This window comes from Capsicum annuum, unplaced genomic scaffold, assembly GCF_002878395.1.
Source record: "Capsicum annuum cultivar UCD-10X-F1 unplaced genomic scaffold, UCD10Xv1.1 ctg83209, whole genome shotgun sequence".
NCBI lineage: Eukaryota > Viridiplantae > Streptophyta > Magnoliopsida > Solanales > Solanaceae > Capsicum > Capsicum annuum.
In genome coordinates, this window is record NW_025894060.1 from 159,609 (window position 1) to 174,335 (window position 14,727).

Below are 14,727 nucleotides of genomic sequence, written 5' to 3' on the forward strand. Positions count from 1 at the left end.
TTTGAATCTATGTATATATTCATGTATTAAATGTTTTAACATCATTGTTTTGGTCTTTTGACCTTCCCCAAAGTGATTTGAGAATATGAATGTATGAAACCATGTATTTAAGAATGAATTCTTGTTGAGAGCATAATTTTTGGTGAATTCCCTCTTATTATGAATTTTTCAGATTTCTCAAAGCATATGAATTATTTTGCAATGCATCCTTGAAAAGCATTATATGAAATGATTGAACTCTTGTTATGATTTAAAGGTGGTTTTAAATCACTAAAGAGGGAATGTAGCATGAATTTTTAATGTTCATAATGCATGTACTGAAAGAGTGCATGGATTTGCTAAAGACACTAGACCACCATATGTTGATGAAGTTTTTGTATGATTTTGACTTGAGTTTCGAAACATGAAATCTTCTATATCAGTTGCATGTTTTTGGTGGTCTAAATTATGCTTTAAATGAAAGATTTATCTTAATGTATTATGGCTCAGAAATCATGACTTGCAAGTCTTGGTATGATGATACCAATTCAGACCAAAGCCATATCAGACTCAGACTAATAGATATTTCAGACTATCATGATTTTAGACATTCAGAATGTTGCATGTACAGAAAAGGTTAAAAAGGGCATACAAAGATGTTAGGTGTTCCCTGAAGAGGGCTTGATTTCAAGTGACTCATTTCCTAAAATCGTGGTTTGCCTACCCGGATATATTATTAAACGCTGACTTAAGTATCGTGTGGCGTATCGGATTTAGGAACTCCAACCCTTGTGGCATACTTGGGTTGGAGGCTTCGCCACTGAGTCAATGGCAGATTCCATATCGCACGTGGAATATCAGACTTGTAGGGGATACCACCTAACTCATAAGTAATACACAGATCAGAGTTTGAGTTTTACAGACAGGTTACATGTTTTCAGAAGGTGCCCATGTGTTTTTTAGAAACTGTTTTATGCATAATGTTTGATGAACATTTTCTCTCATGTATTATATATATATATATATATATATATATGTATATATGTTAAATTTCTCTATTTTGGATTGCTTCGCATGCCAGTACAATTGTGCTGACCTCCCTTTTCTCCCAGGTATTGAGGCGCAGTCTAGGGGTCCAGATCCTCAGTAGAGTCTACAGACAGGGTTGTCTCAGAGTTCAGTTGCTGATCCTTCTTTGCTTCGGAAAGCCTAGTCATTCGGGTATTTATTTTAGTATGTCTTTTGGTCTGCTGGGGGCCTTGTCCCAATTATTCAGATAGTATGTCAGTAGAGATTTTGCAGACTGTTGCAGATGTATATTAAATATTGTTGGGCATGTTTTTAGGCCTTTAACTATTTTAAACTGTCGACCATGTTTTCGTATTATTGTGTCTATTCCGTATTACTTTGATCATATGAATTATGTGCATGATTACCAAATAGACAGAGGACGTTTTGGGCCTTTGGGTTTGGGAATGCTCATCACGGTCAGGGCCCCAGTTTGGGTCGTGACAAACTTCGTATCAAAGCAAGGTTCATGGTCCCAGGGTGTCTGCAAAATTGCATCGGGTAGAGTCTTGTTTATGGGTGTTAGCGTGCCACACTTATAAGCAGGAGGCTACAAGCCATTTAGGAATGTCTCTCTTTCTTCATGTTCTAGTTCATGCTATATAGTCAGAATGTTCATTCTTTATACTCTAATTCGTGCTATGGTGTCACCCATACGAAAATAAAAGTTATCCTAATTTCTTCCTCACTCTGGTGTTTCCAGATATTCTCTGATTATCTAGCAGAAATTTCAAAAGTCCCATAAAAGACGGGAGAGGAGTTCCCTATTGTAAAATTATGTCCTCGTTCTTATGAGGCATTCAGTTAAGACAAGAGTAAGATATGTATTCTTGAGTCATTGAATATTGTGTATCAAGCTTCTATCTCTTGTAGTCTTGATATCAGTGTGTTGTTGAAAACAAAAGTTTAGTGAAGCCGCGTGAGGCCTATTTCGATTCACTAGCAACTTGCTATTCATCTTGTTGTTTTTGTGTTTGTTAGAACTGTATTTCCACCTGAGTATTAGTATAATTTAGAGTGTCGATGTCATGACCTATTGGTAGTGAAATTAGACCAAGAAGGTTAGAGGTTAGAGTGAGGGTGAATTTTGTGATTAAATATTTATAGTTGAATAACCGTTGATTGAGAATGATTTACCCTTTCGTAGTGGTAGACTAATATGGCGTTACTATTTATGAATTGTATGGTAGTCCGTGGAGGAAGTGTTGACTCAGAATGTTATTTATTTTCTTCCTTTCAAAATAGAGAAAGAGCCCAGAGTGGATACTTAAGGTGGTTATATAAACCCCTTATAGGCTATGAATGAAAATGGCTAGATTAGCCAGTAGGTTGAAAGTATAGACTCATTGTCATATGGGGTGTTTGAAGGTTGTCTAAATGCCCATTGGGGTAAGTAAGTGTGATATGAGAAAGCCGTATAAGTAGATAAGATTGTATGGTTATAATATAAGCTTAAGGTTGATCATGTCTATTATGTGACCTTACCTCTTAACCTTCTTCTCATTAGTAGTTGTAAACTAATACTACTTGTAAGAAAGTATGTAGTATATTTTTGAAGTATTTGGGTAGAATATCCCAATTGGAAGGATTAGTATATTTATATTATGTTGCACTCTTCATTGGTTGTAAATGATTAATGCTAGACTATAGGATTGAATTTAAATGGTGTGGTGGTGAATAGTGGAAAGAGATTGATGATACATGTTTCGTGGGATTAGATTTGTAAGCTTGATGTGTTGAAATAGTACGTGCTAATGGATTATGACAAGGAAAACCGTAAGGTCATGATCAATTATTGTGGTTATGAATTTCTAGTGTACTAGTGTTTCTTGATGTTTATTTCATAGTTTCTAAGTGAGGATTGTGTGTAAGGTTGGTTGTAAATCATGTTTAGCACTAGACATTAAGTTTGAAACAATTGATGGACATGGAGGTGGATGTGATGATTTCTTGGTTAATGATACTAGTTATATGGAAGTGATCTATAGGCTTGAAGAGTGTATGCAAGTACCTAAGTTTATTCGATACGTAATGAAGTATGATGTTGTATATGTGATGTAGAAGTATTCCTTAGGTGGTATGAAGCTGTAGTATTTTTCTAAGGCTATTACATGTTATGTGTGGCTACTGGTACCATTGAGTTGCTAGGTGGAAAAAGACCAGCTAGATGGTATATGGTGTTCTAAATAGCCAAGTTAAGGACCTTTGATTGATAACGTTGAGCATATTGATATGAAATTAATTCTCATGATAGAGGAAAATAAGTTTGAAGTTGTTATGTTGGTAGACTACGATAGAAATAGAGTGGCTAATTGAAGACTTGGTGATACCCATTTTAGATGTTATAATCTAAGCTCGAGTCCTTGAAAGTCATGCTAATAGAAATAAGAGTAGAGGCACTAGAGGGTGTGCACTTCAACTTTAGGGATACTCATGAAGATTCGAAGTTAGTAAGTGTTCGAGTAATAGATGATGACTATTGGGGTTACAGAATAATAGAGTGTGCCTCAGGAGGTAGTATTAGCAGTGGGCGTTCTACTTTCATATGTGGTCTTTCGGGTTAAGTTTTATTAATTTTGTGTATTGTCATATTTCAGAACCCAGAGTGCAGTGAGTGTAGTTAAGTTTAAAGTCTCGTAAGGTACCTCCCAAAACTTAAGATTATGGATTGAAGCTAAGGGGGAGATGACTAAGCGAATAGCCAAGTAAGACTCTCAGATTCTTATAGTGATGTCATGATGATATAGAACATCAAAAAGTAAGGGTGAATCTCAACCCATTCCTATCTTAGTATTTCTCAATGATCCTAATACCTACTCATGCTTTACGATTTAGTTCCATGATTAGTTCATGTTCCTACATATGATAGAGAGTCATGTACTCATGCTTATAATGTGCTTCATTTTCATAACTCATGTTTAACGCCAAATTAATGGCGAGATTCTGCTTATAGACATGAATACCCTAAATTTAGAGCACTTTGGTGAGTCCCTGGTGTTGTTTTTCTATTCCTCAGTCCTTAGATGAGTGTCAAGCTTCATATAGTATCATTCTATGCCTCCAGATCTTATGTTCTAACCTTTTTGTGACTCCTCCTTATGCGATGATAGTGATGGTGAGTAATTATTCCTTGTTGATGGAAGATTATAGTACGCTTGTTTAGATATGGACATAAGTATGAAGTAAGATTTGGGGCCAAGTTTTTATTTATGTGATAGTTAGTGGAATTTTGTATGTGTATGTTCTTGGGGTAGCTCGTGGGAGTGATATTGATAGTGGTTTAGAGAATATGTGAAGTATGCCTTTATGAGTGTTTGCTTTGAAGTTCATATGTGATTATAAATATAGGCTTGAATGACATGTTGAGATTGTTGTAAAGAAACACTATATGTGCTAGCGACATCATAGTAAGAGTTCAGAGTATTCATTGTAGTGCTAAGGCATGTTATACTTAGCGAAACACGAAATCTTCTATATCAGTTGCATGTTTTTGGTGGTCTAAATTATGCTTTAAATGAAAGATTTAGCTTAATGTATTATGGCTCAAAAATCATGAATTGCAAGTCTTGGTATGACGATACCAATTCAGACCAATGCCATATATGAATCAGACTAATAGGCATTTCAGACTATCATGATTTTAGACATTCAGAATGTTGTATGTACAAAAAAGGTTATAAATGGGCATACAGAGATGTTAGGTGGTTCCTAAAGAGGGCTTAAGTTCAAGCAACTCATTGCCTAAAATCGTGGTTTGCTGACCCGGGTATATTATTATACGCTGACTTAAGTGTCGTGTGGTATATCGAATTCAGGAACTCCAACCCTTGTGGAATACTCAGGTTGGAGGCTTCCCCGTCAAGTCAATGGCGGATTTCATATCGCCTGTGGAATATTAGACTTGTAGGAGATATCACCTAACTTAGAAGTAATACACAGATCATAGTTTGAGATTTACAGACTTGTTACATATTTTCAGAAGGTGCCTATGTGTCTTTCAGAAACTATTTTATGAATAATGTTTGATGAACATTTGCTCTCATGTATTATATTTATATATATATACATGTTCAATTACTCTATTTTGGATTGCTTCGCATGCCAGTACAATTGTGCTGACCTCCCTTTCCTCCCAGGTACTGAGGCGCAGTCTAGGGGTCCAGATCCTCAGTAGATTCTACAGACAGGGTTGTCTCAGAGTTCAGTTGGTGATCGTTCTTTGCTTCGGAAAGCCTAGTCATTCAGGTATTTATTTTAGTATGGCTTTTGGTCTGCTGGGGGCCTTGTCCCAGTTATTCAGATAGTATGACAGTAGAGATTTTGCAGACTGTTGTAGATGTTTATTAAATATTGTTGGGCATGTTTTTAGGCCTTTAACTGTTTTAAAATGTTGACCAATTTTCTGTATTATTATGTCTATTCCGTATTACTTTGATCATATGAATTAGGTGCATGATTACCAGATAGACAGAAGGCGTTCCAGGCCTTCGGGTTTCGGGAATGCTTGTCATGGCCAAGGCCCCAGTTTGGGTCATGACAAAGTTCCTATTGGTTGTAGGTGGGTGTACAAAGTGAAGTACAAGGCAAATGGAGAGATAGAAAGGTATAAAGCCAGACTAGTAGCTAAGGTTTATAGTCAACATGCTGGGGTTGATTACTCAAATACTTTCTCTCTTGTGGCAAAGATGGTGATAGTGAGATCACTCATTTCTCTTATTGCTTCTAGACAATGGTTAATTTTTCAAATGGATGTGCACTATGCTTTTCTTAATGGTGCTCTTTCAGAAGAGGTATACATGCATATTTTTGATAGTTTTTCCAGATAGGGGGAGACTCAGAAAGTCTACAAATTACAGAAGTCCTTGTATGGCCTAAAGAAAGCCCCTAGACAGTAGAATAGGAAGCTAATTGCTGCTCTCTCACAAATGGGGTTCAGTTAAAGTTATTATGACTACTCCTTGTTTACCAAAAAAATAAAAAAATTAGATAGTGATTATTCTTATTTATGTGGATGATCTGTTGATAATAGGAAACAACCTCACGTTTATTTATCAAGCTAGTGCAGATTTGCAACAGAAGTTTAAAATGAAGGATCTTGGTAATCTTTGGGAATTGAGGTAGCCAGGTCCAAGGAAGGGATAGTGCTGAATCAAATAAAGTATGCTCTTGAATTTATATTTGAGGTTGGGCTAAGTGGAGCAAAATCTGCTAGTACTCCACTAGAAATGAATCAGAAACTAAGATCTGTGGAATGTGGCAATCACATTTCCAATGGAACAAGAGATGATGGTGCAACTTTGAAGGATCCAACAACATATCAAAGACAAGGAGGAAGGCTATTATATCTCACCTTGACTAGACCTGACTTGTCCTTTGCAGTACAGGTACTAAGTCAGTACATCCACTCTCCAAACACATCTCACATAGAAGATGCATTGAGAGTATTGAGGTACATAAAAGGTAATCCTGGCCTATGATTGTTTATGCCTGCAGAAAATTCTAACAAGTTGAAAGCCTACCGTGACGTTGATTGGGGTTCCTGCTTACAAACTAGAAGATCAGTGGTTGGGTATGTAATAAAGTTTAGAGGTGCTTTGGTCTCTTCGAAATAAAATATACATGAGACTATGTATAGGAGCTCTGCGGAAGCAGAGTTTAGAAGCATGGCTACTTGTAGTGCAGAGATCACCTGGTTACTTGGATTGTTTTTGTCATGACCCGAGCCAAGACACTAGACGTGACGAGCATTTCAAACCCTAAAGGCCTGGGAACCCATCTCAATGTGGCCATCATACACACCTGATGCAATACAAAGTATGTATCATAAGATTCAAGCCAACACAAGAACAACAAGGTGAACAACAATGTGCTAGTGAATCGAAATATGTCACACACGGCTTTACTAGAATTCAATATCACATTTTTAGAACTAGAAGATAAATTTAACAACAAGAACAACAAGTTAACAAGAGAGCTAATTAACTGAAATAGCCCCACATGGCTTCACTAGTCTTCAAAGATCAACAACAACACAATGATAACAAAAGAGATGGATAGATAGTTTGACATATAATATTCAAGAATCTATGAACCCTAATAACATGTAAGGACCCTAAGATTAATTAATGTTAACACCAAACTCTAACTTGGACCAAGAGGAACTGAATGAACACCAAGATATTAGTTTCTAGCTAAGATACAACACAAGTATCACTCTACTTGTGAGTTTCGGTTTTGGACCTCTTAAATGGAACAGAGAAGTTTAAAATATTACAAGTGTTTGAAGTCTCAAAATATCATCAATGAACTACCTAGAAATAACCCTAATATGTTGTTTATATAGTGAAATACAAAATGAGTGATAAATGACTCCCTTGACCTTGGCCCTTAACTAAAATTCCATCGAATCTGCCTTAGCCTACATTGCATGTGCTTCAGCAAATTGGTAGCAGATTGGCCGTAGGTTAGGAGCAGACTGCACTGGTTTGATATGTGTTGCATCTGCTTCAGAAGATTGGCAGTAGATTGGCCACAGATCAGGGGCAGATCGGTCCTGCATCCAATATGCTCTCCATATGCGCCCAATGTGCGGCCACACTTCAAGGTCTCTCTTTACACACCAATACATATAGTCCTTTAGCCATAGAAACAACACATTCACACATGACCATTGACATAAACATTCTTTGGAGTTTTTGTAACTCCCGAGCTTGGCTATGCGTGAATGGTAACGAGCTTGGCTATGCGTGAATGGTCACGATCTAGAAGGAAGTTTGACCGCAAACTTAATGGTTCCTCATCCTCAACCATAGAAATAGGTGAGAGATCGCAAACATTTAAGGTATTGTACACTTGATATTCCAGGGGAAGGTCAATTTTGTAGGCATTCTCATTGATTCTTTCAAGCACTTGAAAAGGACCATCACCCCTCGGCATTAATTTAGTTTTCCGTTGGGATGGAAACCTATCATTTAGAAGGTGAACCCAAACCTAATCTCCTGGTTCAAGAACAATCTTCTTTCTCCCTTTGTTGGCTCGCTTAGCAATGTCTTGGTTCTTTTTTTCGTTCTTGAGCCATACCCTTTCATGTTGCCTTTTTATGGCCTTAGCTTTCTTTCTTCTATTTAGGCTAGTCATAAGGTCACTTGGAAAATGAGTGAGATCCAAAGGGGTTAGGGGCTTTAGGCCGTATACAAATTCAAAGGGTTTCATGCCCATGATTGAATGTATAATACGATTGTATGAAAATTCCACAAAAGGTAAGTGTTCCTCCCAAGAAGTCCTTTTGCCCTTAACCATTGACCACAACATAGAATCAAAGGTTCTATTGACAACCTTGGTTTGGACATCGGTTTGTGGGTGGCAAGATGTAGAAAATAACAAACTTGTTCCAAGCCTACCCCACATTGACTTCCAAAAGTGACTAAGGAACTTAGAGTTCCTATAACTCACAATAGTTCTTGGAACACCATGCAATTTCACAACATTTTCAACAAACAAAGAGGCCACACTTGATGCATCTTCACTTTTAGAACAAGGAATGAAGTGTGCCATGTTAGAAAATCGATCAACGATAACAAAATGTTATCCCCACCTCGTCTAGTCCTCAGCAATCCCAACACAAAATCCATAGATATATCAAGCCAAGGACATAGAGGAGTGGGCAGTGGGTTGTATAACCCATGAGGTAGGAGCCGAGATTTGGATCCTTTGCATTCTACACATTGGCCATAAATTCTTGCCACGTCCTTGTGCATTTAAGGCTAAAAGAATTGCTTCTCTAAGATTCCAATGGTCTTATCAATACCAAAATGACCTATAAGACCGCCGTCGTATGCTTCCTTTACAGATAACTCTCTGCACGAGCTAGAAGGTACATACAATCATTTTCCCTTAAGCAAGTAGCTGTCAAACTTGGCATAAGGGTTGGGACCCCTAGCCGAAACCCATCTATCCCTATCCAACTCTTCACTTTCCCTATAAATAGGAGCGAAGTGAGGGTCCTCGGGATATAAAGATTTAAGACTCTCAAAACCCATCAACTTAGATGACAAAGTAAACATAAGAACATGTTTTTGAGACAAAATATCGGCCACCACATTGTCCTTACCATTTTTGTAATGAATCATTTAAGAGAAAGTTTCAAGAAACTCAATCCATTTGGCATTCCATTGGTTAAGCTTGTGTTGTGCCCGTAGATGCTTCAATGATTCATGATCCGTTCGGATCATGAATTCTTTAGGCCACAAATAATGTTTCCAAGTATCCAAGGCTCTAATCAAGGCATACAACTCTAAATCGTACGTAGAGTAGTTTAGAGTTGCTCCTTTGAGTTTTTCTCTAAAGTAGGGAATAGGCTTCAATTCTTGCATTTAAACCGCACCTTTGCCGACTTTGATAGCATAACACTCAACCTCAAAAGTTTTGTCAAAATTCACCAATTGTAGAAAAAAGGCCGAGATGAGCATAGCTTTCAAGTCCTCAAAGGCCTTAGCTTGTTCATCTCCCCACTTGAAAGGCCAATCTTTTTTAATCACTTCAGCCAAGGGGGCGACAATGGTGCTAAATTATTTGACAAAACGTCTATAAAAACTAGCCAACCCATGGAAGTTTCTCATTTCACCTACGGTATTGGGAGTTGGCCAATTCTTAATGGCATCAATCTTAGATTCATCCTCTCCGAACCCTCTTGATCTTACCACAAACCCAAGAAATATAACCTCATGGACACCAAATGAACACTTTTCTAGATTAGCATATAACTTCTCCTTTCAAAGGACATCAAACACACATTGTAAATGCTTTACATGCTCATCTAAGGACTTACTATACACCAACACATCATCAAAGTAAACAACAACAAACTTTTTGATAAATGGCTTCATCACATGATTCATTAGCCTCATGAAAGTACTTGGATCATTTACTAGGCCGAATAGCATAACCATCCATTCATAGACACCAAATTCGGTCTTGAAAGCAGTTTTGCATTCATTAACTGGTTTTATACGAATTTGGTGATAGCTTCTCCTCAAATCAAATTTAGAAAACAAACACGACCACTCAATTCATCAAGCATATCATCTAGTCTAGGAATAGGGTGATGATATTTTACCATTATTTATTGATGGCTCGACAATCAACATACATACGCTAAGTCCCGTCTTTCTTGGGAACTAGTAGCACCGGGATTGCACAAGGGCTCATAATCTCCTTAATGTACCCTTTGTTGAGAAGTTCCTCAACTTGGCATTGCAATTCGTTGGTATCCGTAGGGTTGCTTCTATAAGATAGTTTGTTGGGCAATTGTGAGCCTGGCAACAAAATCAATTTGATGCTTAATTCCCTGAAGTGGAGACAGTCCCTTTGGCAATTCCTTTGGGAAGACATCCTCATAATCCTGCAAAACATAAGAAATAAGAGGACCAATGGAAACGTTAGCGGGGTTAGTATTAAAACAATGAGCCAAGAGAAGAATCAAAGTTTCCTCGTCATGATCCATAAATAGTTCCTTCCTCCTAGCCATAATCACCATGCTCTCGTGCCCCTTAGAATTTAGGGACCCCTCATCTACCCCTACTCCCTCTCTCTTGGATTTCCCTCCTTTTCTCTCACTCTCGGCCTCCTTTCCCTTTTCCCTTAATTCCTGTATCTTTTCGTGTAGTTCATTCACTTGAGAAGGCAATAATGGATGAAGAGTGACCTTTCGTCCGTCCTTCTCAAGTGTATACCGATTGGACCTTCCATCATGTTTGGTCAACCTATCGTATTGACAAGGCCTTCCTAACAACAAGTGACAAGGTTGCATTAGTATAACATCATAAAACACCTCTTCATGGTAGTTGGATACCTTAAAACGTATCACACATTTCCTTGTGACCTTTAACTCACCGCATTCATTCAACCATTACAACTTGTAACGACTAGCGTGAGGTGTAGTTGGCAATTTTAAGAAGTTCAACATTATGACACTAACTACATTCGCACAACTTCCACTATCTATCACCATAGTACACACACTTTCCTTCACAAGATATTTAGTATGAAATAGATTCTCCCATTGGCTAGGATCATCTATCACCTTACTAATCATGGCACGCCTCACTACCAATTTTGGAACCACGCACTCCCTTTCTTATGGGTAAGCATCCTCACAATCATCATCATCATCATGTGGCTACCTCTCGACCATCTCTCTATCTTAAGGCTCGACCTCACTCTCATCACCCTCAATACTTACTTTTTCACCAAGGAAATACAATCTACCTTCCATAAGGATTACATTACATCGGTTAGGTCATTCGTTGGCTTTATGCCCCTAACCTTGGCACTTAAAGCATTGGAACCCTTTAGGATTAGGATAATTGTGAGCTTCTTGCCTCGGAGGGATTTAGTGGACTGTTTTGGACTTGGCTAGCCTAGTAGTGGTGGGTTGGTCCTTATTTTTGGGCCAACCTGAAGAGAATTGAACCATATACTTGCCCCTTGGCTAACCTGAGGTTGATTTTCCCTTTTCTTTGAACGACGACCTCTCTTTAAGTTCCCTTTCCATCTCAAGAGCCGCTTGGAAAATACCTTCGACGGCATCAAACTTGTGAAGTGTCAAATGAGTATAGATCTCTTTGCTCAACCCACACTTGAATCGAGTGATGTTATGACTAATTTGTTCCCCATGATGATCAAGTTTCAACATGAGTTATTGAAACTAATCATAATATGCCATCACACTTCGATTTTCTTGTTGTAAGTTCTACAATATAGCAAGCAACTCATGGCAATAACTCTTGGGAAGGTACCATTGCCTCATTATATACCTCAACCGAAACCAAGGTGGAGGTTGTCCATCAATTAACTCATTACCAAACTATTTGACGTATTCCCACCATGTGTTAGCATAGCCTTCAAAGTGAGCTATGGTATAACAACTCTTATTATCTTCCAAGATATCATTCACTTGAAAAACTTTATCACATGCCGAATCCCAAACAAAATACACCTCGGGGTCACTTTCACCTTTAAAGATAGGTAGGCTCACTTTGATGGTATTGATGCCTACATCTCTCTTGGTGTCGGTTTCACCTTTCTCCATATCCTCGGTATCTTCTTTGATACACATGTCCCCCTCTTATATTCTCTTCCCTCATGTAAGCATCGTCAAAGGCTCCATACCCTTCATAATCCTCTCTACCATATTTCTCAAAGTGGATAGGATGGTTTTGGACATTTGGAATTTGATTTGGAGGGATTGGGTTTTTTGAAGGTGGTGGTCTTTGGTTTAGTGGAGTTTGGAAGGGACGGTTTGGATTCAGTGGAGGTATTTGGCTTCCAAGTCCCTTTTGTGAAACTTGATGAGTTTGGGAATGGGTTGGTCTATTGGATTCTCAGTTTAGAGGGTTATGAGTGGTTTGGCTTGCGTCATTTAGTGGAGCTAGTGAAGGATTTGGTAATTGTAGCCATGTTTCGGGAGTAACGATGGAGGAGGAATTTATATCATGTCCACTTGACGATACATGTCGAGGATTAGAAGGGAGAGAGTTCCTTTGACTCTCCACTTGTTCTAACCTCCCACTAATAGTTGTCACTTCTTCCCTTTATGGATCCCACTTTCGTACTCAACCTTTTAAGAGTTCGGGTCATAACCTCAAGAGTGACCCTCATATTCTCCATTTCATTTGAAGTCATGGTTTGAGAAGTGGTTCCCTCCATTTTCAAGGTATAACCTACATAAGAAACAAACAAGTTAGTTTAAAAACCTCTCCTCACCCACACTCTCTCGGATCACTCACACTCGAGCTCCACAAGTGTTGTAGATTGGCTAGTAACCAATGAATCCTTAAGGTTTGAGTATGCTCTTGTCCGGAGTGGATTCTTGTTTGAAACTCAAAGAATTCCCATCGGACTAGAGTCAAGGAGTTACAATGTATTCAAACGACAAAAGCACGCAAACAAACGATGACACGAATACAAGGCTTTAAAGGACTAATTGACAACCTAGTAGGAATGTACTAGCTTGCTAATTAGTTCTTGAGTCAATTAGAAGAAACTAATCAATAATTAGAAACTAGAATATCTAAATTGAGCTTATTTAATGATGTGAACAGTGATAAAGGTGACATGGAAGCATGGTATTGGTCACGGGTCCATACATTTTGTTCATCAACTTGAAGCCTTAATCTTCACAATTTTGTAATGGATGACTTTGCTTTTGGAGGGGAAGTAAAGTCTTGTAACTTCACAACTTTTTCTAACTCAAAAAGGCGAGTCTTGACTTGACTAGTTCCACAAGACAAGGTTCCTTGTTTTAAGGAAAAGTGGTTGTTAAGTCAAGGAAGTGATGTTGGCAAGTCTTCTCACAAACAACTTTACAACTTTGTCTTGCAACCTTTTTGGATCTATGTTAACCTTTATAGTGGTCAAGACATGAGATGATCAGAAGATCAAGATGAACATCACAACAATAGTTCAAGAACACAACCATAATTCACCAAGAACAGCCCACTTTAAACGTCAAGCAACAACAACACACAACTCGGCCTACTTCAAATTCATCATACTACCACTTCAAGTTCACAATAGAAATGTCAATACGTTAAGCTCAACTTATCTTTAGACACCTTTTGTGTTGATGAGAAAGAAATCAACACAAGAAACAAACTAGACAAACAAAATTATTGTAGACATAACAACCATTTTTGGCCAAGATTTTCAACAACACAATTTTGGTAAGAGCTTCCCAAGATTGGTTTTGTAGTGACAAAACCAAACCTTGAGCTTTGATACCAAATGATTCACGACTAAGTATGTATCATGAGATTCAACCCAACACAAGAATAACAAGATGAACAACAATGTTCTAGTTAATCGAAATATGCCACACACGGCTTCGCTAGACTTCAATATCACATTTTTAGAACAAAAAGATGAAGTTAACAACAAGAACAAGAAGTTAACAAGAGAGCTAGCGAATCGAGAGAGCCCCACACAGCTTCACTAGTCTTCAAAGATCTACAACAACACAATGATAACAAAAGAGATGGATAGGTAGTTTGACATACAATATTCAAGAATCTAAGAAGAAGAACTAATTGCCCGCAGAAGCTGGAAAATAAGGGGTGAAAAGGAGCGTGCGTCGCATGCTCTGGAGTGCCTAAATAGAGCGTGCGTACATGCTTATTGTACACAGTTACTGGTTCTGACGAAAATAATCATAACTTTTCTCTCAGGTGTCGGATTAAGACAAAATTGGTATTGTTGGAAAGCTGACTAAATTATATACAATTTGGTGGGTCCTGAGCTGCAAAATTCCACTTGTATCGGAGGTTATACACATTCAAAGTAGACCCTTGTAAATTCGAATACAAAGATTTAGCCGAATCAAAGATTCTTATCTCAACTTCGCGTGATTCCTATGAAGATCTTTCACCTCAAAAACACCTCAAACACGAGGATATAGATCATGACACTTATTCTCATTTGGAATTTATTTTTATTAGAGCTTACACACGTTCAGCTTCTAGTTCGAAAATGCGGGGTGTTCCAGTTTCAAGAACTAGGAATTCAGATCAAACAATCTGTAGACCTGATGTGTGATAACAAAGCAGCAATACAGATTGCTGACCAAACACATTGACATAGATTGTCACTTTGTGAGATAAAGAATAAGCCAAAAGATGATCAAGA